At 31.6% G+C, this 27,509-nt stretch overlaps 5 non-coding genes across 5 annotated transcripts; all 5 read right to left on the bottom strand.

Moving 5' to 3' along the window:
• Positions 1-2,077: 2,077 nt before the first annotated feature.
• On the bottom strand, positions 2,078-2,149 carry TRNAP-UGG (transfer RNA proline (anticodon UGG)). Its single transcript has one exon. It is a non-coding gene; the product is annotated as a tRNA-Pro (tRNA).
• A 4,472-nt stretch (positions 2,150-6,621) lies between these two features.
• Positions 6,622-6,693, bottom strand: TRNAQ-UUG (transfer RNA glutamine (anticodon UUG)). The gene has a single exon. It is a non-coding gene; the product is annotated as a tRNA-Gln (tRNA).
• A 5,777-nt stretch (positions 6,694-12,470) lies between these two features.
• TRNAQ-UUG (transfer RNA glutamine (anticodon UUG)) lies at positions 12,471-12,542 on the bottom strand. The gene has a single exon. It is a non-coding gene; the product is annotated as a tRNA-Gln (tRNA).
• A 5,777-nt stretch (positions 12,543-18,319) lies between these two features.
• Positions 18,320-18,391, bottom strand: TRNAP-UGG (transfer RNA proline (anticodon UGG)). The gene has a single exon. It is a non-coding gene; the product is annotated as a tRNA-Pro (tRNA).
• A 7,547-nt stretch (positions 18,392-25,938) lies between these two features.
• Positions 25,939-26,010, bottom strand: TRNAP-UGG (transfer RNA proline (anticodon UGG)). The gene has a single exon. It is a non-coding gene; the product is annotated as a tRNA-Pro (tRNA).
• Between the last annotated feature and the right edge of the window lie 1,499 nt (positions 26,011-27,509).

Raw genomic sequence — 27,509 nt, 5'->3', positions numbered from 1 at the left:
ACAAGGTGGAAATAATAGCATAAATAAAATATTTCCTAATAGTCAATATTTTTCTAAGTATACTTGCTTGGAAATTGCTGTGCAAAGTTTTATGATGCCCAGCAGAGTTTTTCTGATGGATAAAACCCAAGATATGTCACATGCTATGTTCAGATAAGTACTTACAAAGAATTTTAGCAGTTTGACAAAAAACAAAATTTAATTGTGCAAATAAGTAAATCCAATCTATTTTGAGAGTTTTGAAAAACAATATTCAGTTGAAATTCACTCTGGAAATTGACTTCAATAAGATAATGGAACCATGTCAAAGAATCTAAAAATTTGGGCACGTCCGGGAGTTGAACCCATGACCTCTCGCACCCAAAGTGAGAATGATAGAGTCATCAAGTAAGCATGTTTTATTTGATTTCTTAACTGTTTTTATGTGAAAATTGTATTATTTTAAAGCAGTCACTAATGTATACAAGGTGGAAATATTAGCATAAATAAAATATTTCCTAATAGTCAATATTTTTCTAAGTATATTTGCTTGGAAATTGCTGTGCAAAGTTTTATGATGCCCAGCAGAGTATTTCTGATGGATAAAACCCAAGACATGTCACATGCTATGTGCAGGTAAGTAATTACAAATAATTTTAGCAGTTTGACAAAAAACAAAATTCAATTGTGCAAATAAGTAAATCCAATCTATTTTGAGAGTTTTGAAAAAACAATATTCAGTTGAAATTCACTCTGGAAATTGACTTCAATAAGATAATGGAACCATGTCAAAGAATCTAAAAATTTGGGCTCGTCCGGGATTTGAACCCGTGACCTCTCGCACCCAAAGTGAGAATGATAGAGTCATCAAGTAAGCATGTTTTATTTGATTTTTAACTGTTTTTATGTGAAAATTTTATTATTTTAAAGCAGTCACTAATGTATACAAGGTGGAAATATTAGCATAAATAAAATATTTCCTAATAGTCAATATTTTTCTAAGTATTCTTGCTTGGAAATTGCTGTGCAAAGTTTTATGATGCCAAGCAGAGTTTTTCTGACGGATAAAACCCAAGACATGTCACATGCTATGTGCAGGTAAGTAATTACAAATAATTTTAGCAGTTTGACAAAAAACAAAATTCAATTGTGCAAATAAGTATATCCAATCTATTTTGTGAGTTTTTAAAAAATAATATTCAATTGAAGAATTTACTCAGGAAATTGACTTCAATAAGATAATGGAACTATGTAAAAGAATCTGAAAATTTGGGCTCATCCATGATTTGAACCTGGGACCTCTCACACCCTAAGCGAGAATCTTAACCCTAGACCAACAAGCCACATACCTGAACATTTTTCTATTGATTTTTCAATTGATTTAATGAAAATAGCTTTTTGTTTTTAAAAACACCATATACATTTATGTAAAAATGAATTTGTAGAATAAATAAAATATTTCCTTATGGTCCAGTAGATAGTTTTCTAAGTATGCATATAGGAAAAGTGCAGGGACAAGATTTGTGAGTGCCTACAGAGTTTGGACTTCTCTCATGGACAAAGCTAAAGACTTGTCATATGCAATGTACAAATCATGCTTCCAGACACAGAAGAAAGGCAAAAGAAAACCTTGCAATTTCATTTTTGAACTTTTTGTGTTTCAAAATGAGACTATTCTTTTAAAACATTCAAAGCTATCTAGACAGTAGGGAACCTGCAGGTTTCCTAATATTCTACAATACAGTTGAAATTTGAATAAGTATGCTCTTATTTTTAGAACAACTAAAATGTTTCCGTAAGATTCTATTGATAGTTTTCTTTGTGTGCTTATTTGGAAAGTGCAGTGACAAGATTTAAAAATGGCTACAGAGTTTGGACTTGTCTGATCGATAAAACCCAAGACTTGTCAAAAGCTATGTGTAAATCATGCATAAATAGAAGAAAGGCAATTGAAAAATGATGAAGGCAAGATTCATAAGTATGTACAAATTCTATTGGGAGTATGGCAAAAACAAAACTCAGTTGATGCTATTAACTTAGCCAATTGAGAAAATCAGATATATATAAACCATGAGATGCACCGTAAAAAAGAAATAGAGGGCTCGTCCGGGATTTGAACCCGGGACCTCTCGCACCCAAAGCGAGAATCATACCCCTAGACTAACGAGCCAACTGAAACAAGTCTGTTTTATTTGATTTCTTAACTATTTTATGTGAAAATGGTGTTCTTTTAAAGCAGTCACTAATGTATACAAGGAGGAAAAATTAGCATAAATAAAATATTTCCTAATAGTCAATATTTTTCTAAGTATACTTGCTTGGAAATTGCTGTGCAAAGTTTTATGATGCCCAGCAGAGTTTTTCTGATGGATATATCCCAAGACATGTCACATGCTATGTTCAGATAAGTACTTACAAATAATTTTAGCAGTTTGACAAAAAACAAAATTTAATTGTGCAAATAAGTAAATCCAATCTATTTTGAGAGTTTTGAAAAAACAATATTCAGTTGAAATTCACTCTGGAAATTGACTTCAATAAGATAATGGAACCATGTCAAAGAATCTAAAAATGTGGGCACGTCTGGGAGTTGAACCCATGACCTCTCGCACCCAAAGTGAGAATGATAGAGTCATCAAGTAAGCATGTTTTATTTGATTTCTTAACTGTTTTTATGTGAAAATTGTATTATTTTAAAGCAGTCACTAATGTATACAAGGTGGAAATATTAGCATAAATAAAATATTTCCTAATAGTCAATATTTTTCTAAGTATATTTGCTTGGAAATTGCTGTGCAAAGTTTTATGATGCCCAGCAGAGTATTTCTGATGGATAAAACCCAAGACATGTCACATGCTATGTGCAGGTAAGTAATTACAAATAATTTTAGCAGTTTGACAAAAAACAAAATTCAATTGTGCAAATAAGTAAATCCAATCTATTTTGAGAGTTTTGAAAAAACAATATTCAGTTGAAATTCACTCTGGAAATTGACTTCAATAAGATAATGGAACCATGTCAAAGAATCTAAAAATTTGGGCTCGTCCGGGATTTGAACCCGTGACCTCTCGCACCCAAAGTGAGAATGATAGAGTCATCAAGTAAGCATGTTTTATTTGATTTCTTAACTGTTTTTATGTGAAAATTGTATTATTTTAAAGCAGTCACTAATGTATACAAGGTGGAAATATTAGCATAAATAAAATATTTCCTAATAGTCAATATTTTTCTAAGTATACTTGCTTGGAAATTGCTGTGCAAAGTTTTATGATGCCCAGCAGAGTTTTTCTGACGGATAAAACCCAAGACATGTCACATGCTATGTGCAGGTAAGTAAATACAAATAATTTTAGCAGTTTGACAAAAAACAAAATTCAATTGTGCAAATAAGTAAATCCAATCTATTTTGAGAGTTTTGAAAAAACAATATTCAGTTGAAATTCACTCTGGAAATTGACTTCAATAAGATAATGGAACCATGTCAAAGAATCTAAAAATTTGGGCTCGTCCGGGATTTGAACCCGTGACCTCTCGCACCCAAAGTGAGAATGATAGAGTCATCAAATAAGCATGTTTTATTTGATTTCTTTACTGTTTTTATGTGAAAATTTTATTATTTTAAAGCAGTCACTAATGTATACAAGGTGGAAATAATAGCATAAATAAAATATTTCCTAATAGTCAATATTTTTCTAAGTATACTTGCTTGGAAATTGCTGTGCAAAGTTTTATGATGCCCAGCAGAGTTTTTCTGATGGATAAAACCCAAGATATGTCACATGCTATGTTCAGATAAGTACTTACAAATAATTTTAGCAGTTTGACAAAAAACAAAATTTAATTGTGCAAATAAGTAAATCCAATCTATTTTGAGAGTTTTGAAAAACAATATTCAGTTGAAATTCACTCTGGAAATTGACTTCAATAAGATAATGGAACCATGTCAAAGAATCTAAAAATTTGGGCACGTCCGGGAGTTGAACCCATGACCTCTCGCACCCAAAGTGAGAATGATAGAGTCATCAAGTAAGCATGTTTTATTTGATTTCTTAACTGTTTTTATGTGAAAATTGTATTATTTTAAAGCAGTCACTAATGTATACAAGGTGGAAATATTAGCATAAATAAAATATTTCCTAATAGTCAATATTTTTCTAAGTATATTTGCTTGGAAATTGCTGTGCAAAGTTTTATGATGCCCAGCAGAGTATTTCTGATGGATAAAACCCAAGACATGTCACATGCTATGTGCAGGTAAGTAATTACAAATAATTTTAGCAGTTTGACAAAAAACAAAATTCAATTGTGCAAATAAGTAAATCCAATCTATTTTGAGAGTTTTGAAAAAACAATATTCAGTTGAAATTCACTCTGGAAATTGACTTCAATAAGATAATGGAACCATGTCAAAGAATCTAAAAATTTGGGCTCGTCCGGGATTTGAACCCGTGACCTCTCGCACCCAAAGTGAGAATGATAGAGTCATCAAATAAGCATGTTTTATTTGATTTCTTTACTGTTTTTATGTGAAAATTTTATTATTTTAAAGCAGTCACTAATGTATACAAGGTGGAAATAATAGCATAAATAAAATATTTCCTAATAGTCAATATTTTTCTAAGTATACTTGCTTGGAAATTGCTGTGCAAAGTTTTATGATGCCCAGCAGAGTTTTTCTGATGGATAAAACCCAAGATATGTCACATGCTATGTTCAGATAAGTACTTACAAATAATTTTAGCAGTTTGACAAAAAACAAAATTTAATTGTGCAAATAAGTAAATCCAATCTATTTTGAGAGTTTTGAAAAACAATATTCAGTTGAAATTCACTCTGGAAATTGACTTCAATAAGATAATGGAACCATGTCAAAGAATCTAAAAATTTGGGCACGTCCGGGAGTTGAACCCATGACCTCTCGCACCCAAAGTGAGAATGATAGAGTCATCAAGTAAGCATGTTTTATTTGATTTCTTAACTGTTTTTATGTGAAAATTGTATTATTTTAAAGCAGTCACTAATGTATACAAGGTGGAAATATTAGCATAAATAAAATATTTCCTAATAGTCAATATTTTTCTAAGTATATTTGCTTGGAAATTGCTGTGCAAAGTTTTATGATGCCCAGCAGAGTATTTCTGATGGATAAAACCCAAGACATGTCACATGCTATGTGCAGGTAAGTAATTACAAATAATTTTAGCAGTTTGACAAAAAACAAAATTCAATTGTGCAAATAAGTAAATCCAATCTATTTTGAGAGTTTTGAAAAAACAATATTCAGTTGAAATTCACTCTGGAAATTGACTTCAATAAGATAATGGAACCATGTCAAAGAATCTAAAAATTTGGGCTCGTCCGGGATTTGAACCCGTGACCTCTCGCACCCAAAGTGAGAATGATAGAGTCATCAAGTAAGCATGTTTTATTTGATTTTTAACTGTTTTTATGTGAAAATTGTATTATTTTAAAGCAGTCACTAATGTATACAAGGTGGAAATATTAGCATAAATAAAATATTTCCTAATAGTCAATATTTTTCTAAGTATACTTGCTTGGAAATTGCTGTGCAAAGTTTTATGATGCCCAGCAGAGTTTTTCTGATGGATAAAACCCAAGACATGTCACATGCTATGTGCAGGTAAGTAATTACAAATAATTTTAGCAGTTTGACAAAAAACAAAATTCAATTGTGCAAATAAGTATATCCAATCTATTTTGTGAGTTTTTAAAAAATAATATTCAATTGAAGAATTTACTCAGGAAATTGACTTCAATAAGATAATGGAACTATGTAAAAGAATCTGAAAATTTGGGCTCGTCCATGATTTGAACCTGGGACCTCTCACACCCTAAGCGAGAATCTTAACCCTAGACCAACAAGCCACATACCTGGACATTTTTCTATTGATTTTTCAATTGATTTAATGAAAATAGCTTTTTGTTTTTAAAAACACCATACACATTTATGTAAAAATGAATTTGTAGAATAAATAAAATATTTCCTTATGGTCCAGTAGATAGTTTTCTAAGTATGCATATAGGAAAAGTGCAGGGACAAGATTTGTGAGTGCCTCCAGAGTTTGGACTTCTCTCATGGATGAAGCTAAAGACTTGTCATATGCAATGTACAAATCATGCTTCCAGACACAGAAGAAAGGCAAAAGAAAACCTTTCAATTTCATTTTTGAACTTTTTGTGTTTCAAAATGAGACTATTCTTTTAAAACATTCAAAGCTATCTAGACAGTAGGGAACCTGCAGTTTTCCTAATATACCACAATACAGTTGAAATTTGAATAAGTATGCTCTTATTTTTAGAACAACTAAAATGTTTCCGTAAGATTCTATTGATAGTTTTCTTTGTGTGCTTATTTGGAAAGTGCAGTGACAAGATTTAAAAATGGCTGCAGAGTTTGGACTTGTCTGATCGATAAAACCCAAGACTTGTCAAAAGCTATGTGTAAATCATGCATAAATAGAAGAAAGGCAATTGAAAAATGATGAAGGCAAGATTCATAAGTATGTACAAATTCTATTGGGAGTATGGCAAAAACAAAACTCAGTTGATGCTATTAACTTAGCCAATTGAGAAAATCTGATATATATAAACCATGAGAAGCACCGTAAAAAAGAAATAGAGGGCTCGTCCGGGATTTGAACCCGGGACCTCTCGCACCAAAAGCGAGAATCATACCGCTAGACTAACGAGCCAACTGAAACAAGTCTGTTTTATTTGATTTCTTAACTATTTTATGTGAAAATGGTGTTCTTTTAAAGCAGTCACTAATGTATACAAGGAGGAAAAATTAGCATAAATAAAATATTTCCTAATAGTCAATATTTTTCTAAGTATACTTGCTTGGAAATTGCTGTGCAAAGTTTTATGATGCCCAGCAGAGTTTTTCTGATGGATAAAACCCAAGACATGTCACATGCTATGTTCAGATAAGTACTTACAAATAGTTTTAGCAGTTTGACAAAAAACAAAATTCAATTGTGCAAATAAGTAAATCCAATCTATTTTGAGAGTTTTGAAAAAACAATATTCAGTTGAAATTCACTCTGGAAATTGACTTCAATAAGATAATGGAACCATGTCAAAGAATCTAAAAATTTGGGCTCGTCCGGGATTTGAACCCGTGACCTCTCGCACCCAAAGTGAGAATGATAGAGTCATCAAAAGCATGTTTTATTTGATTTCTTAACTGTTTTTATGTGAAAATTGTATTATTTTAAAGCAGTCACTAATGTATACAAGGTGGAAATATTAGCATAAATAAAATATTTCCTAATAGTCAATATTTTTCTAAGTATACTTGCTTGGAAATTGCTGTGCAAAGTTTTATGATGCCCAGCAGAGTTTTTCTGATGGATAAAACCCAAGACATGTCACATGCTATGTGCAGGTAAGTAATTACAAATAATTTTAGCCGTTTGACAAAAAACAAAATTCAATTGTGCAAATAAGTAAATCCAATCTATTTTGTGAGTTTTTAAAAAATAATATTCAATTGAAGATTTTACTCAGGAAATTGACTTCAATAAGATAATGAAACTAAGTCAAAGAATCTGAAAATTTGGGCTCGTCCATGATTTGAACCTGGGACCTCTCACACCCTAAGCGAGAATCTTAACCCTAGACCAACAAGCCACCTACCTGAACATTTTCCTATTGATTTTTCAATTGATTTAAAGAAAATAGCTTTTTGTTTTTAAAAACACCATATACATTTATGTAAATATGAATTTGTAGAATAAATAAAATTTTTCCTTATGGTCCAGTAGATAGTTTTCTAAGTATGCATATAGGAAAAGTGCAGGGACAAGATTTGTGAGTGCCTACAGAGTTTGGACTTCTCTCATGGACGAAGCAAAAGACTTGTCATATGCAATGTACAAATCATGCTTCCAGACAAAGAAGAAAGGCAAAAGAAAACCTTGCAATTTCATTTTTGAACTTTTTGTGTTTCAAAATGAGACTATTCTTTTAAAACATTCAAAGCTATCTAGACAGTAGGGAACCTGCAGTTTTCCTAATATACCACAATACAGTTGAAATTTGAATAAGTATGCTCTTATTTTTAGAACAACTAAAATGTTTCCGTAAGATTCTATTGATAGTTTTCTTTGTGTGCTTATTTGGAAAGTGCAGTGACAAGATTTAAAAATGGCTACAGAGTTTGGACTTGTCTGATCGATAAAACCCAAGACTTGTCAAAAGCTATGTGTAAATCATGCATAACTAGAAGAAAGGCAATTGAAAAATGATGAAGGCAAGATTCATAACTATGTACAAAATCTATTGGGAGTATGGCAAAAACAAAACTCAGTTGATGCTATTAACTTAGCCAATTGCGAAAATCAGATATATATAAACCATGAGAAGCACCGTAAAAAAGAAATAGAGGGGTAGTCCGGGATTTGAACCCGGGACCTCTCGCACCCAAAGCGAGAATCATACCCCTAGACTAACGAGCCAACTGAAACAAGTCTGTTTTATTTGATTTCTTAACTATTTTATGTGAAAATGGTGTTCTTTTAAAGAGGTCACTAATGTATACAAGGAGGAAAAATTAGCATAAATAAAATATTTCCTAATAGTCAATATTTTTCTAAGTATACTTGCTTGGAAATTGCTGTGCAAAGTTTTATGATGCCCAGCAGAGTTTTTCTGATGGATAAAACCCAAGACATGTCACATGCTATGTTCAGATAAGTACTTACAAATAATTTTAGCAGTTTGACAAAAAACAAAATTTAATTGTGCAAATAAGTAAATCCAATCTATTTTGAGAGTTTTGAAAAAACAATATTCAGTTGAAATTCACTCTGGAAATTGACTTCAATAAGATAATGGAACCATGTCAAAGAATGTAAAAATTTGGGCACATCCGGGATTTGAACCCGGGACCTCTCGCACCCAAAGTGAGAATGATAGAGTCATCAAGTAAGCATGTTTTATTTGATTTCTTAACTGTTTTTATGTGAAAATTGTATTATTTTAAAGCAGTCACTAATGTATACAAGGTGGAAATATTAGCATAAATAAAATATTTCCTAATTGTCAATATTTTTCTAAGTATACTTGCTTGGAAATTGCTGTGCAAAGTTTTATGATGCCCAGCAGAGTTTTTCTGATGGATAAAACCCAAGACATGTCACATGCTATGTGCAGGTAAGTAATTACAAATAATTTTAGCAGTTTGACAAAAAACAAAATTCAATTGTGCAAATAAGTAAATCCAATCTATTTTGAGAGTTTTGAAAAAACAATATTCAGTTGAAATTCACTCTGGAAATTGACTTCAATAAGATAATGGAACCATGTCAAAGAATCTAAAAATTTGGGCTCGTCCGGGATTTGAACCCGTGACCTCTCGCACCCAAAGTGAGAATGATAGAGTCATCAAGTAAGCATGTTTTATTTGATTTCTTAACTGTTTTTATGTGAAAATTGTTTTATTTTAAAGCAGTCACTAATGTATACAAGGTGGAAATATTAGCATAAATAAAAAATTTCCTAATAGTCAATATTTTTCTAAGTATACTTGCTTGGAAATTGCTGTGCAAAGTTTTATGATGCCCAGCAGAGTTTTTCTGACGGATAAAACCCAAGACATGTCACATGCTATGTGCAGGTAAGTAATTACAAATAATTTTAGCAGTTTGACAAAAAACAAAATTCAATTGTGCAAATAAGTAAATCCAATCTATTTTGAGAGTTTTGAAAAAACAATATTCAGTTGAAATTCACTCTGGAAATTGACTTCAATAAGATAATGGAACCATGTCAAAGAATCTAAAAATTTGGGCTCATCCGGGATTTGAACCCGTGACCTCTCGCACCCAAAGTGAGAATGATAGAGTCATCAAGTAAGCATGTTTTATTTGATTTCTTAACTGTTTTTATGTGAAAATTGTATTATTTTAAAGCAGTCACTAATGTATACAAGGTGGAAATATTAGCATAAATAAAATATTTCCTAATAGTCAATATTTTTCTAAGTATACTTGCTTGGAAATTGCTGTGCAAAGTTTTATGATGCCCAGCAGAGTTTTTCTGACGGATAAAACCCAAGACATGTCACATGCTATGTGCAGGTAAGTAATTACAAATAATTTTAGCAGTTTGACAAAAAACAAAATTCAATTGTGCAAATAAGTAAATCCAATCTATTTTGAGAGTTTTGAAAAAACAATATTCAGTTGAAATTCACTCTGGAAATTGACTTCAATAAGATAATGGAACCATGTCAAAGAATCTAAAAATTTGGGCTCGTCCGGGATTTGAACCCGTGACCTCTCGCACCCAAAGTGAGAATGATAGAGTCATCAAATAAGCATGTTTTATTTGATTTCTTTACTGTTTTTATGTGAAAATTTTATTATTTTAAAGCAGTCACTAATGTATACAAGGTGGAAATAATAGCATAAATAAAATATTTCCTAATAGTCAATATTTTTCTAAGTATACTTGCTTGGAAATTGCTGTGCAAAGTTTTATGATGCCCAGCAGAGTTTTTCTGATGGATAAAACCCAAGATATGTCACATGCTATGTTCAGATAAGTACTTACAAATAATTTTAGCAGTTTGACAAAAAACAAAATTTAATTGTGCAAATAAGTAAATCCAATCTATTTTGAGAGTTTTGAAAAACAATATTCAGTTGAAATTCACTCTGGAAATTGACTTCAATAAGATAATGGAACCATGTCAAAGAATCTAAAAATTTGGGCACGTCCGGGAGTTGAACCCATGACCTCTCGCACCCAAAGTGAGAATGATAGAGTCATCAAGTAAGCATGTTTTATTTGATTTCTTAACTGTTTTTATGTGAAAATTGTATTATTTTAAAGCAGTCACTAATGTATACAAGGTGGAAATATTAGCATAAATAAAATATTTCCTAATAGTCAATATTTTTCTAAGTATATTTGCTTGGAAATTGCTGTGCAAAGTTTTATGATGCCCAGCAGAGTATTTCTGATGGATAAAACCCAAGACATGTCACATGCTATGTGCAGGTAAGTAATTACAAATAATTTTAGCAGTTTGACAAAAAACAAAATTCAATTGTGCAAATAAGTAAATCCAATCTATTTTGAGAGTTTTGAAAAAACAATATTCAGTTGAAATTCACTCTGGAAATTTACTTCAATAAGATAATGGAACCATGTCAAAGAATCTAAAAATTTGGGCTCGTCCGGGATTTGAACCCGTGACCTCTCGCACCCAAAGTAAAAATGATAGAGTCATCAAGTAAGCATGTTTTATTTGATTTTTAACTGTTTTTATGTGAAAATTGTATTATTTTAAAGCAGTCACTAATGTATACAAGGTGGAAATATTAGCATAAATAAAATATTTCCTAATAGTCAATATTTTTCTAAGTATACTTGCTTGGAAATTGCTGTGCAAAGTTTTATGATGCCCAGCAGAGTTTTTCTGACGGATAAAACCCAAGACATGTCACATGCTATGTGCAGGTAAGTAATTACAAATAATTTTAGCAGTTTGACAAAAAACAAAATTCAATTGTGCAAATAAGTATATCCAATCTATTTTGTGAGTTTTTAAAAAATAATATTCAATTGAAGAATTTACTCAGGAAATTGACTTCAATAAGATAATGGAACTATGTAAAAGAATCTGAAAATTTGGGCTCGTCCATGATTTGAACCTGGGACCTCTCACACCCTAAGCGAGAATCTTAACCCTAGACCAACAAGCCACATACCTGGACATTTTTCTATTGATTTTTCAATTGATTTAATGAAAATAGCTTTTTGTTTTTAAAAACACCATACACATTTATGTAAAAATGAATTTGTAGAATAAATAAAATATTTCCTTATGGTCCAGTAGATAGTTTTCTAAGTATGCATATAGGAAAAGTGCAGGGACAAGATTTGTGAGTGCCTCCAGAGTTTGGACTTCTCTCATGGATGAAGCTAAAGACTTGTCATATGCAATGTACAAATCATGCTTCCAGACACAGAAGAAAGGCAAAAGAAAACCTTTCAATTTCATTTTTGAACTTTTTGTGTTTCAAAATGAGACTATTCTTTTAAAACATTCAAAGCTATCTAGACAGTAGGGAACCTGCAGTTTTCCTAATATACCACAATACAGTTGAAATTTGAATAAGTATGCTCTTATTTTTAGAACAACTAAAATGTTTCCGTAAGATTCTATTGATAGTTTTCTTTGTGTGCTTATTTGGAAAGTGCAGTGACAAGATTTAAAAATGGCTGCAGAGTTTGGACTTGTCTGATCGATAAAACCCAAGACTTGTCAAAAGCTATGTGTAAATCATGCATAAATAGAAGAAAGGCAATTGAAAAATGATGAAGGCAAGATTCATAAGTATGTACAAATTCTATTGGGAGTATGGCAAAAACAAAACTCAGTTGATGCTATTAACTTAGCCAATTGAGAAAATCTGATATATATAAACCATGAGAAGCACCGTAAAAAAGAAATAGAGGGCTCGTCCGGGATTTGAACCCGGGACCTCTCGCACCAAAAGCGAGAATCATACCGCTAGACTAACGAGCCAACTGAAACAAGTCTGTTTTATTTGATTTCTTAACTATTTTATGTGAAAATGGTGTTCTTTTAAAGCAGTCACTAATGTATACAAGGAGGAAAAATTAGCATAAATAAAATATTTCCTAATAGTCAATATTTTTCTAAGTATACTTGCTTGGAAATTGCTGTGCAAAGTTTTATGATGCCCAGCAGAGTTTTTCTGATGGATAAAACCCAAGACATGTCACATGCTATGTTCAGATAAGTACTTACAAATAGTTTTAGCAGTTTGACAAAAAACAAAATTCAATTGTGCAAATAAGTAAATCCAATCTATTTTGAGAGTTTTGAAAAAACAATATTCAGTTGAAATTCACTCTGGAAATTGACTTCAATAAGATAATGGAACCATGTCAAAGAATCTAAAAATTTGGGCTCGTCCGGGATTTGAACCCGTGACCTCTCGCACCCAAAGTGAGAATGATAGAGTCATCAAAAGCATGTTTTATTTGATTTCTTAACTGTTTTTATGTGAAAATTGTATTATTTTAAAGCAGTCACTAATGTATACAAGGTGGAAATATTAGCATAAATAAAATATTTCCTAATAGTCAATATTTTTCTAAGTATACTTGCTTGGAAATTGCTGTGCAAAGTTTTATGATGCCCAGCAGAGTTTTTCTGATGGATAAAACCCAAGACATGTCACATGCTATGTGCAGGTAAGTAATTACAAATAATTTTAGCCGTTTGACAAAAAACAAAATTCAATTGTGCAAATAAGTAAATCCAATCTATTTTGTGAGTTTTTAAAAAATAATATTCAATTGAAGATTTTACTCAGGAAATTGACTTCAATAAGATAATGAAACTAAGTCAAAGAATCTGAAAATTTGGGCTCGTCCATGATTTGAACCTGGGACCTCTCACACCCTAAGCGAGAATCTTAACCCTAGACCAACAAGCCACCTACCTGAACATTTTCCTATTGATTTTTCAATTGATTTAAAGAAAATAGCTTTTTGTTTTTAAAAACACCATATACATTTATGTAAATATGAATTTGTAGAATAAATAAAATTTTTCCTTATGGTCCAGTAGATAGTTTTCTAAGTATGCATATAGGAAAAGTGCAGGGACAAGATTTGTGAGTGCCTACAGAGTTTGGACTTCTCTCATGGACGAAGCAAAAGACTTGTCATATGCAATGTACAAATCATGCTTCCAGACAAAGAAGAAAGGCAAAAGAAAACCTTGCAATTTCATTTTTGAACTTTTTGTGTTTCAAAATGAGACTATTCTTTTAAAACATTCAAAGCTATCTAGACAGTAGGGAACCTGCAGTTTTCCTAATATACCACAATACAGTTGAAATTTGAATAAGTATGCTCTTATTTTTAGAACAACTAAAATGTTTCCGTAAGATTCTATTGATAGTTTTCTTTGTGTGCTTATTTGGAAAGTGCAGTGACAAGATTTAAAAATGGCTACAGAGTTTGGACTTGTCTGATCGATAAAACCCAAGACTTGTCAAAAGCTATGTGTAAATCATGCATAACTAGAAGAAAGGCAATTGAAAAATGATGAAGGCAAGATTCATAACTATGTACAAAATCTATTGGGAGTATGGCAAAAACAAAACTCAGTTGATGCTATTAACTTAGCCAATTGCGAAAATCAGATATATATAAACCATGAGAAGCACCGTAAAAAAGAAATAGAGGGGTAGTCCGGGATTTGAACCCGGGACCTCTCGCACCCAAAGCGAGAATCATACCCCTAGACTAACGAGCCAACTGAAACAAGTCTGTTTTATTTGATTTCTTAACTATTTTATGTGAAAATGGTGTTCTTTTAAAGAGGTCACTAATGTATACAAGGAGGAAAAATTAGCATAAATAAAATATTTCCTAATAGTCAATATTTTTCTAAGTATACTTGCTTGGAAATTGCTGTGCAAAGTTTTATGATGCCCAGCAGAGTTTTTCTGATGGATAAAACCCAAGACATGTCACATGCTATGTTCAGATAAGTACTTACAAATAATTTTAGCAGTTTGACAAAAAACAAAATTTAATTGTGCAAATAAGTAAATCCAATCTATTTTGAGAGTTTTGAAAAAACAATATTCAGTTGAAATTCACTCTGGAAATTGACTTCAATAAGATAATGGAACCATGTCAAAGAATGTAAAAATTTGGGCACATCCGGGATTTGAACCCGGGACCTCTCGCACCCAAAGTGAGAATGATAGAGTCATCAAGTAAGCATGTTTTATTTGATTTCTTAACTGTTTTTATGTGAAAATTGTATTATTTTAAAGCAGTCACTAATGTATACAAGGTGGAAATATTAGCATAAATAAAATATTTCCTAATTGTCAATATTTTTCTAAGTATACTTGCTTGGAAATTGCTGTGCAAAGTTTTATGATGCCCAGCAGAGTTTTTCTGATGGATAAAACCCAAGACATGTCACATGCTATGTGCAGGTAAGTAATTACAAATAATTTTAGCAGTTTGACAAAAAACAAAATTCAATTGTGCAAATAAGTAAATCCAATCTATTTTGAGAGTTTTGAAAAAACAATATTCAGTTGAAATTCACTCTGGAAATTGACTTCAATAAGATAATGGAACCATGTCAAAGAATCTAAAAATTTGGGCTCGTCCGGGATTTGAACCCGTGACCTCTCGCACCCAAAGTGAGAATGATAGAGTCATCAAGTAAGCATGTTTTATTTGATTTCTTAACTGTTTTTATGTGAAAATTGTTTTATTTTAAAGCAGTCACTAATGTATACAAGGTGGAAATATTAGCATAAATAAAAAATTTCCTAATAGTCAATATTTTTCTAAGTATACTTGCTTGGAAATTGCTGTGCAAAGTTTTATGATGCCCAGCAGAGTTTTTCTGACGGATAAAACCCAAGACATGTCACATGCTATGTGCAGGTAAGTAATTACAAATAATTTTAGCAGTTTGACAAAAAACAAAATTCAATTGTGCAAATAAGTAAATCCAATCTATTTTGAGAGTTTTGAAAAAACAATATTCAGTTGAAATTCACTCTGGAAATTGACTTCAATAAGATAATGGAACCATGTCAAAGAATCTAAAAATTTGGGCTCATCCGGGATTTGAACCCGTGACCTCTCGCACCCAAAGTGAGAATGATAGAGTCATCAAGTAAGCATGTTTTATTTGATTTCTTAACTGTTTTTATGTGAAAATTGTATTATTTTAAAGCAGTCACTAATGTATACAAGGTGGAAATATTAGCATAAATAAAATATTTCCTAATAGTCAATATTTTTCTAAGTATACTTGCTTGGAAATTGCTGTGCAAAGTTTTATGATGCCCAGCAGAGTTTTTCTGACGGATAAAACCCAAGACATGTCACATGCTATGTGCAGGTAAGTAATTACAAATAATTTTAGCAGTTTGACAAAAAACAAAATTCAATTGTGCAAATAAGTAAATCCAATCTATTTTGAGAGTTTTGAAAAAACAATATTCAGTTGAAATTCACTCTGGAAATTGACTTCAATAAGATAATGGAACCATGTCAAAGAATCTAAAAATTTGGGCTCGTCCGGGATTTGAACCCGTGACCTCTCGCACCCAAAGTGAGAATGATAGAGTCATCAAATAAGCATGTTTTATTTGATTTCTTTACTGTTTTTATGTGAAAATTTTATTATTTTAAAGCAGTCACTAATGTATACAAGGTGGAAATAATAGCATAAATAAAATATTTCCTAATAGTCAATATTTTTCTAAGTATACTTGCTTGGAAATTGCTGTGCAAAGTTTTATGATGCCCAGCAGAGTTTTTCTGATGGATAAAACCCAAGATATGTCACATGCTATGTTCAGATAAGTACTTACAAATAATTTTAGCAGTTTGACAAAAAACAAAATTTAATTGTGCAAATAAGTAAATCCAATCTATTTTGAGAGTTTTGAAAAACAATATTCAGTTGAAATTCACTCTGGAAATTGACTTCAATAAGATAATGGAACCATGTCAAAGAATCTAAAAATTTGGGCACGTCCGGGAGTTGAACCCATGACCTCTCGCACCCAAAGTGAGAATGATAGAGTCATCAAGTAAGCATGTTTTATTTGATTTCTTAACTGTTTTTATGTGAAAATTGTATTATTTTAAAGCAGTCACTAATGTATACAAGGTGGAAATATTAGCATAAATAAAATATTTCCTAATAGTCAATATTTTTCTAAGTATATTTGCTTGGAAATTGCTGTGCAAAGTTTTATGATGCCCAGCAGAGTATTTCTGATGGATAAAACCCAAGACATGTCACATGCTATGTGCAGGTAAGTAATTACAAATAATTTTAGCAGTTTGACAAAAAACAAAATTCAATTGTGCAAATAAGTAAATCCAATCTATTTTGAGAGTTTTGAAAAAACAATATTCAGTTGAAATTCACTCTGGAAATTTACTTCAATAAGATAATGGAACCATGTCAAAGAATCTAAAAATTTGGGCTCGTCCGGGATTTGAACCCGTGACCTCTCGCACCCAAAGTAAAAATGATAGAGTCATCAAGTAAGCATGTTTTATTTGATTTTTAACTGTTTTTATGTGAAAATTGTATTATTTTAAAGCAGTCACTAATGTATACAAGGTGGAAATATTAGCATAAATAAAATATTTCCTAATAGTCAATATTTTTCTAAGTATACTTGCTTGGAAATTGCTGTGCAAAGTTTTATGATGCCCAGCAGAGTTTTTCTGACGGATAAAACCCAAGACATGTCACATGCTATGTGCAGGTAAGTAATTACAAATAATTTTAGCAGTTTGACAAAAAACAAAATTCAATTGTGCAAATAAGTATATCCAATCTATTTTGTGAGTTTTTAAAAAATAATATTCAATTGAAGAATTTACTCAGGAAATTGACTTCAATAAGATAATGGAACTATGTAAAAGAATCTGAAAATTTGGGCTCGTCCATGATTTGAACCTGGGACCTCTCACACCCTAAGCGAGAATCTTAACCCTAGACCAACAAGCCACATACCTGAACATTTTTCTATTGATTTTTCAATTGATTTAATGAAAATAGCTTTTTGTTTTTAAAAACACCATATACATTTATGTAAAAATGAATTTGTAGAATAAATAAAATATTTCTTTATGGTCCAGTAGATAGTTTTCTAAGTATGCATATAGGAAAAGTGCAGGGACAAGATTTGTGAGTGCCTACAGAGTTTGGACTTCTCTCATGGACAAAGCTAAAGACTTGTCATATGCAATGTACAAATCATGCTTCCAGACACAGAAGAAAGGCAAAAGAAAACCTTGCAATTTCATTTTTGAACTTTTTGTGTTTCAAAATGAGACTATTCTTTTAAAACATTCAAAGCTATCTAGACAGTAGGGAACCTGCAGGTTTCCTAATATTCTACAATACAGTTGAAATTTGAATAAGTATGCTCTTATTTTTAGAACAACTAAAATGTTTCCGTAAGATTCTATTGATAGTTTTCTTTGTGTGCTTATTTGGAAAGTGCAGTGACAAGATTTAAAAATGGCTACAGAGTTTGGACTTGTCTGATCGATAAAACCCAAGACTTGTCAAAAGCTATGTGTAAATCATGCATAAATAGAAGAAAGGCAATTGAAAAATGATGAAGGCAAGATTCATAAGTATGTACAAATTCTATTGGGAGTATGGCAAAAACAAAACTCAGTTGATGCTATTAACTTAGCCAATTGAGAAAATCAGATATATATAAACCATGAGATGCACCGTAAAAAAGAAATAGAGGGCTCGTCCGGGATTTGAACCCGGGACCTCTCGCACCCAAAGCGAGAATCATACCCCTAGACTAACGAGCCAACTGAAACAAGTCTGTTTTATTTGATTTCTTAACTATTTTATGTGAAAATGGTGTTCTTTTAAAGCAGTCACTAATGTATACAAGGAGGAAAAATTAGCATAAATAAAATATTTCCTAATAGTCAATATTTTTCTAAGTATACTTGCTTGGAAATTGCTGTGCAAAGTTTTATGATGCCCAGCAGAGTTTTTCTGATGGATAAAACCCAAGACATGTCACATGCTATGTTCAGATAAGTACTTACAAATAGTTTTAGCAGTTTGACAAAAAACAAAATTCAATTGTGCAAATAAGTAAATCCAATCTATTTTGAGAGTTTTGAAAAAACAATATTCAGTTGAAATTCACTCTGGAAATTGACTTCAATAAGATAATGGAACCATGTCAAAGAATCTAAAAATTTGGGCTCGTCCGGGATTTGAACCCGTGACCTCACGCACCCAAAGTGAGAATGATAGAGTCATCAAAAGCATGTTTTATTTGATTTCTTAACTGTTTTTATGTGAAAATTGTATTATTGTAAAGCAGTCACTAATGTATACAAGGTGGAAATAATAGCATAAATAAAATATTTCCTAATAGTCAATATTTTTCTAAGTATACTTGCTTGGAAATTGCTGTGCAAAGTTTTATGATGCCCAGCAGAGTATTTCTGATGGATAAAACCCAAGACATGTCACATGCTATGTGTATGTAAGTAATTACAAATAATTTTAGCAGTTTGACAAAAAACAAAATTCAATTGTGCAAATAAGTAAATCCAATCTATTTTGAGAGTTTTGAAAAAACAATATTCAGTTGAAATTCACTCTGGAAATTGACTTCAATAAGATAATGGAACCATGTCAAAGAATCTAAAAATTTGGGCTCGTCCGGGATTTGAACCCGTGACCTCTCGCACCCAAAGTGAGAATGATAGAGTCATCAAGTAAGCATGTTTTATTTGATTTTTAACTGTTTTTATGTGAAAATTGTATTATTTTAAAGCAGTCACTAATGTATACAAGGTGGAAATATTAGCATAAATAAAATATTTCCTAATAGTCAATATTTTTCTAAGTATACTTGCTTGGAAATTGCTGTGCAAAGTTTTATGATGCCCAGCAGAGTTTTTCTGATGGATAAAACCCAAGACATGTCACATGCTATGTGCAGGTAAGTAATTACAAATAATTTTAGCCGTTTGACAAAAAACAAAATTCAATTGTGCAAATAAGTAAATCCAATCTATTTTGTGAGTTTTTAAAAAATAATATTCAATTGAAGATTTTACTCAGGAAATTGACTTCAATAAGATAATGGAACTATGTCAAAGAATCTGAAAATTTGGGCTCGTCCTTGATTTGTACCTGGGACCTCTCACATCCTAAGCGAGAATCTTAACCCTAGACCAACAAGCCACCTACCTGAACATTTTTCTATTGATTTTTCAATTGATTTAAAGAAAATAGCTTTTTGTTTTTAAAAACACCATATACATTTATGTAAAAATGAATTTGTAGAATAAATAAAATTTTTCCTTATGGTCCAGTAGATAGTTTTCTAAGTATGCATATAGGAAAAGTGCAGGGACAAGATTTGTGAGTGCCTACAGAGTTTGGACTTCTCTCATGGACGAAGCTAAAGACTTGTCATATGCAATGTACAAATCATGCTTCCAGACAAAGAAGAAAGGCAAAAGAAAACCTTGCAATTTCATTTTTGAACTTTTTGTGTTTCAAAATGAGACTATTCTTTTAAAACATTCAAAGCTATCTAGACAGTAGGGAACCTGCAGTTTTCCTAATATACCACAATACAGTTGAAATTTGAATAAGTATGCTCTTATTTTTAGAACAACTAAAATGTTTCCGTAAGATTCTATTGATAGTTTTCTTTGTGTGCTTATTTGGAAAGTGCAGTGACAAGATTTAAAAATGGCTACAGAGTTTGGACTTGTCTGATCGATAAAACCCAAGACTTGTCAAAAGCTATGTGTAAATCATGCATAACTAGAAGAAAGGCAATTGAAAAATGATGAAGGCAAGATTCATAAGTATGTACAAATTCTATTGGGAGTATGGCAAAAACAAAACTCAGTTGATGCTATTAACTTAGCCAATTGCGAAAATCAGATATATATAAACCATGAGAAGCACCGTAAAAAAGAAATAGAGGGGTAATCCGGGATTTGAACCCGGGACCTCTCGCACCCAAAGCGAGAATCATACCCCTAGACTAACGAGCCAACTTAGACAAGTCTGTTTTATTAGATTTCTTAACTATTTTATGTGAAAATGGTGTTCTTTTAAAGCAGTCACTAATGTATACAAGGAGGAAAAATTAGCATAATTAAAATATTTCCTAATAGTCAATATTTTTCTAAGTATACTTGCTTGGAAATTGCTGTGCAAAGTTTTATGATGCCCAGCAGAGTTTTTCTGATGGATAAAACCCAAGACATGTCACATGCTATGTTCAGATAAGTACTTACAAATAATTTTAGCAGTTTGACAAAAAACAAAATTCAATTGTGCAAATAAGTAAATCCAATCTATTTTGAGAGTTTTGAAAAAGCAATATTCAGTTGAAATTCACTCTGGAAATTGACTTCAATAAGATAATGGAACCATGTCAAAGAATCTAAAAATTTGGGCTCGTCCGGGATTTGAACCCTTGACCTCTCGCACCCAAAGTGAGAATGATAGAGTCATCAAATAAGCATGTTTTATTTGATTTCTTAACTGTTTTTATGTGAAAATTGTATTATTTTAAAGCAGTCACTAATGTATACAACGTGGAAATAATAGCATAAATAAAATATTTCCTAATAGTCAATATTTTTCTAAGTATACTTGCTTGGAAATTGCTGTGCAAAGTTTTATGATGCCCAGCAGAGTTTTTCTGATGGATAAAACCCAAGACATGTCACATGCTATGTTCAGATAAGTACTTACAAATAGTTTTAGCAGTTTGACAAAAAACAAAATTCAATTGTGCAAATAAGTAAATCCAATCTATTTTGAGAGTTTTGAAAAAACAATATTCAGTTGAAATTCACTCTGGAAATTGACTTCAATAAGATAATGGAACCATGTCAAAGAATCTAAAAATTTGGGCACATCCGGAATTTGAACCCGTGACCTCTCGCACCCAAAGTGAGAATGATAGAGTCATCAAGTAAGCATGTTTTATTTGAATTCTTAACTGTTTTTATGTGAAAATTGTATTATTGTAAAGCAGTCACTAATGTATACAAGGTGGAAATAATAGCATAAATAAAATATTTCCTAATAGTCAATATTTTTCTAAGTATACTTGCTTGGAAATTGCTGTGCAAAGTTTTATGATGCCCAGCAGAGTTTTTCTGATGGATAAAACCCAAGACATGTCACATGCTATGTGCAGGTAAGTAATTACAAATAATTTTAGCAGTTTGACAAAAAACAAAATTCAATTGTGCAAATAAGTAAATCCAATCTATTTTGAGAGTTTTGAAAAAACAATATTCAGTTGAAATTCACTCTGGAAATTGACTTCAATAAGATAATGGAACCATGTCAAAGAATCTAAAAATTTGGGCTCGTCCGGGATTTGAACCCGTGACCTCTCGCACCCAAAGTGAGAATGATAGAGTCATCAAGTAAGCATGTTTTATTTGATTTCTTAACTGTTTTTATGTGAAAATTGTATTATTTTAAAGCAGTCACTAATGTATACAAGGTGGAAATATTAGCATAAATAAAATATTTCCTAATAGTCAATATTTTTCTAAGTATACTTGCTTGGAAATTGCTGTGCAAAGTTTTATGATGCCCAGCAGAGTTTTTCTGATGGATAAAACCCAAGACATGTCACATGCTATGTGCAGGTAAGTAATTACAAATAATTTTAGCCGTTTGACAAAAAACAAAATTCAATTGTGCAAATAAGTAAATCCAATCTATTTTGTGAGTTTTTAAAAAATAATATTCAATTGAAGATTTTACTCAGGAAATTGACTTCAATAAGATAATGAAACTAAGTCAAAGAATCTGAAAATTTGGGCTCGTCCATGATTTGAACCTGGGACCTCTCACACCCTAAGCGAGAATCTTAACCCTAGACCAACAAGCCACCTACCTGAACATTTTTCTATTGATTTTTCAATTGATTTAAAGAAAATAGCTTTTTGTTTTTAAAAACACCATATACATTTATGTAAAAATGAATTTGTAGAATAAATAAAATTTTTCCTTATGGTCCAGTAGATAGTTTTCTAAGTATGCATATAGGAAAAGTGCAGGGACAAGATTTGTGAGTGCCTACAGAGTTTGGACTTCTCTCATGGACGAAGCTAAAGACTTGTCATATGCAATGTACAAATCATGCTTCCAGACAAAGAAAAAAGGCAAAAGAAAACCTTGCAATTTCATTTTTGAACTTTTTGTGTTTCAAAATGAGACTATTCTTTTAAAACATTCAAAGCTATCTAGACAGTAGGGAACCTGCAGTTTTCCTAATATACCACAATACAGTTGAAATTTGAATAAGTATGCTCTTATTTTTAGAACAACTAAAATGTTTCCGTAAGATTCTATTGATAGTTTTCTTTGTGTGCTTATTTGGAAAGTGCAGTGACAAGATTTAAAAATGGCTACAGAGTTTGGACTTGTCTGATCGATAAAACCCAAGACTTGTCAAAAGCTATGTGTAAATCATACATAACTAGAAGAAAGGCAATTGAAAAATGATGAAGGCAAGATTCATAAGTATGTACAAATTCTATTGGGAGTATGGCAAAAACAAAACTCAGTTGATGCTATTAACTTAGCCAATTGCGAAAATCAGATATATATAAACCATGAGAAGCACCGTAAAAAAGAAATAGAGGGGTAGTCCGGGATGTGAACCCGGGACCTCTCGCACCCAAAGCGAGAATCATACCCCTAGACTAACGAGCCAACTGAAACAAGTCTGTTTTATTTGATTTCTTAACTATTTTATGTGAAAATGGTGTTCTTTTAAAGCAGTCACTAATGTATACAAGGAGGAAAAATTAGCATAAATAAAATATTTCCTAATAGTCAATATTTTTCTAAGTATACTTGCTTGGAAATTGCTGTGCAAAGTTTTATGATGCCCAGCAGAGTTTTTCTGATGGATAAAACCCAAGACATGTCACATGCTATGTTCAGATAAGTACTTACAAATAATTTTAGCAGTTTGACAAAAAACAAAATTCAATTGTGCAAATAAGTAAATCCAATCTATTTTGAGAGTTTTGAAAAAGCAATATTCAGTTGAAATTCACTCTGGAAATTGACTTCAATAAGATAATGGAACCATGTCAAAGAATCTAAAAATTTGGGCTCGTCCGGGATTTGAACCCGTGACCTCTCGCACCCAAAGTGAGAATGATAGAGTCATCAAATAAGCATGTTTTATTTGATTTCTTAACTGTTTTTATGTGAAAATTGTATTATTTTAAAGCAGTCACTAATGTATACAAGGTGGAAATAATAGCATAAATAAAATATTTCCTAATAGTCAATATTTTTCTAAGTATACTTGCTTGGAAATTGCTGTGCAAAGTTTTATGATGCCCAGCAGAGTTTTTCTGATGGATAAAACCCAAGACATGTCACATGCTATGTTCAGATAAGTACTTACAAATAATTTTAGCAGTTTGACAAAAAACAAAATTTAATTGTGCAAATAAGTAAATCCAATCTATTTTGAGAGTTTTGAAAAAACAATATTCAGTTGAAATTCACTCTGGAAATTGACTTCAATAAGATAATGGAACCATGTCAAAGAATCTAAAAATTTGGGCACATCCGGGATTTGAACCCGTGACCTCTCGCACCCAAAGTGAGAATGATAGAGTCATCAAGTAAGCATGTTTTATTTGATTTCTTAACTGTTTTTATGTGAAAATTGTATTATTTTAAAGCAGTCACTAATGTATACAAGGTGGAAATATTAGCATAAATAAAATATTTCCTAATAGTCAATATTTTTCTAAGTATACTTGCTTGGAAATTGCTGTGCAAAGTTTTATGATGCCCAGCAGAGTTTTTCTGATGGATAAAACCCAAGACATGTCACATGCTATGTGCAGGTAAGTAATTACAAATAATTTTAGCAGTTTGACAAAAAACAAAATTCAATTGTGCAAATAAGTAAATCCAATCTATTTTGAGAGTTTTGAAAAAACAATATTCAGTTGAAATTCACTCTGGAAATTGACTTCAATAAGATAATGGAACCAGGTCAAAGAATCTAAAAATTTGGGCTCGTCCGGGATTTGAACCCGTGACCTCTAGCACCCAAAGTGAGAATGATAGAGTCATCAAGTGAGCATGTTTTATTTGATTTCTTAACTGTTTTTATGTGAAAATTGTATTATTTTAAAGCAGTCACTAATGTATACAAGGTGGAAATATTAGCATAAATAAAATATTTCCTAATAGTCAATATTTTTCTAAGTATACTTGCTTGGAAATTGCTGTGCAAAGTTTTATGATGCCCAGCAGAGTTTTTCTGACGGATAAAACCCAAGACATGTCACATGCTATGTGCAGGTAAGTAATTACAAATAATTTTAGCAGTTTGACAAAAAACAAAATTCAATTGTGCAAATAAGTATATCCAATCTATTTTGTGAGTTTTTAAAAAATAATATTCAATTGAAGAATTTACTCAGGAAATTGACTTCAATAAGATAATGGAACTATGTAAAAGAATCTGAAAATTTGGGCTCGTCCATGATTTGAACCTGGGACCTCTCACACCCTAAGCGAGAATCTTAACCCTAGACCAACAAGCCACATACCTGAACATTTTTCTATTGATTTTTCAATTGATTTAATGAAAATAGCTTTTTGTTTTTAAAAACACCATATACATTTATGTAAAAATGAATTTGTAGAATAAATAAAATATTTCCTTATGGTCCAGTAGATAGTTTTCTAAGTATGCATATAGGAAAAGTGCAGGGACAAGATTTGTGAGTGCCTCCAGAGTTTGGACTTCTCTCATGGATGAAGCTAAAGACTTGTCATATGCAATGTACAAATCATGCTTCCAGACACAGAAGAAAGGCAAAAGAAAACCTTGCAATTTCATTTTTGAACTTTTTGTGTTTCAAAATGAGACTATTCTTTTAAAACATTCAAAGCTATCTAGACAGTAGGGAACCTGCAGTTTTCCTAATATACCACAATACAGTTGAAATTTGAATAAGTATGCTCTTATTTTTAGAACAACTAAAATGTTTCCGTAAGATTCTATTGATAGTTTTCTTTGTGTGCTTATTTGGAAAGTGCAGTGACAAGATTTAAAAATGGCTACAGAGTTTGGACTTGTCTGATCGATAAAACCCAAGACTTGTCAAAAGCTATGTGTAAATCATGCATAAATAGAAGAAAGGCAATTGAAAAATGATGAAGGCAAGATTCATAAGTATGTACAAATTCTATTGGGAGTATGGCAAAAACAAAACTCAGTTGATGCTATTAACTTAGCCAATTGAGAAAATCTGATATATATAAACCATGAGAAGCACCGTAAAAAAGAAATAGAGGGCTCGTCCGGGATTTGAACCCGGGACCTCTCGCACCCAAAGCGAGAATCATACCCCTAGACTAACGAGCCAACTGAAACAAGTCTGTTTTATTTGATTTCTTAACTATTTTATGTGAAAATGGTGTTCTTTTAAAGCAGTCACTAATGTATACAAGGAGGAAAAATTAGCATAAATAAAATATTTCCTAATAGTCAATATTTTTCTAAGTATACTTGCTTGGAAATTGCTGTGCAAAGTTTTATGATGCCCAGCAGAGTTTTTCTGATGGATAAAACCCAAGACATGTCACATGCTATGTTCAGATAAGTACTTACAAATAGTTTTAGCAGTTTGACAAAAAACAAAATTCAATTGTGCAAATAAGTAAATCCAATCTATTTTGAGAGTTTTGAAAAAACAATATTCAGTTGAAATTCACTCTGGAAATTGACTTCAATAAGATAATGGAACCATGTCAAAGAATCTAAAAGTTTGGGCTCGTCCGGGATTTGAACCCGTGACCTCTCGCACCCAAAGTGAGAATGATAGAGTCATCAAGTAAGCATGTTTTATCTGATTTCTTAACTGTTTTTATGTGAAAATTGTATTATTTTAAAGCAGTCACTAATGTATACAAGGTGGAAATATTAGCATAAATAAAATATTTCCTAATAGTCAATATTTTTCTAAGTATACTTGCTTGGAAATTGCTGTGCAAAGTTTTATGATGCCCAGCAGAGTTTTTCTGACGGATAAAACCCAAGACATGTCACATGCTATGTGCAGGTAAGTAATTACAAATAATTTTAGCAGTTTGACAAAAAACAAAATTCTATTGTGCAAATAAGTATATCCAATCTATTTTGTGAGTTTTTAAAAAATAATATTCAATTGAAGAATTTACTCAGGAAATTGACTTCAATAAGATAATGGAACTATGTAAAAGAATCTGAAAATTTGGGCTCGTCCATGATTTGAACCTGGGACCTCTCACACCCTAAGCGAGAATCTTAACCCTAGACCAACAAGCCACATACCTGAACATTTTTCTATTGATTTTTCAATTGATTTAATGAAAATAGCTTTTTGTTTTTAAAAACACCATATACATTTATGTAAAAATGAATTTGTAGAATAAATAAAATATTTCCTTATGGTCCAGTAGATAGTTTTCTAAGTATGCATATAGGAAAAGTGCAGGGACAAGATTTGTGAGTGCCTCCAGAGTTTGGACTTCTCTCATGGATGAAGCTAAAGACTTGTCATATGCAATGTACAAATCATGCTTCCAGACACAGAAGAAAGGCAAAAGAAAACCTTGCAATTTCATTTTTGAACTTTTTTGTGTTTCAAAATGAGACTATTCTTTTAAAACATTCAAAGCTATCTAGACAGTAGGGAACCTGCAGTTTTCCTAATATTCCACAATACAGTTGAAATTTGAATAAGTATGCTCTTATTTTTAGAACAACTAAAATGTTTCCGTAAGATTCTATTGATAGTTTTCTTTGTGTGCTTATATGGAAAGTGCAGTGACAAGATTTAAAAATGGCTACAGAGTTTGGACTTGTCTGATCGATAAAACCCA

The sequence above is a fragment of the Taudactylus pleione genome, unplaced genomic scaffold (assembly GCF_031769625.1).
Source record: "Taudactylus pleione unplaced genomic scaffold, aTauple2 ptg000317l, whole genome shotgun sequence".
Lineage (NCBI taxonomy): Eukaryota > Metazoa > Chordata > Amphibia > Anura > Myobatrachidae > Taudactylus > Taudactylus pleione.
Note: the sequence above shows the minus strand (reverse complement) of the source record. Positions and strands in the feature narration are given on the sequence as shown.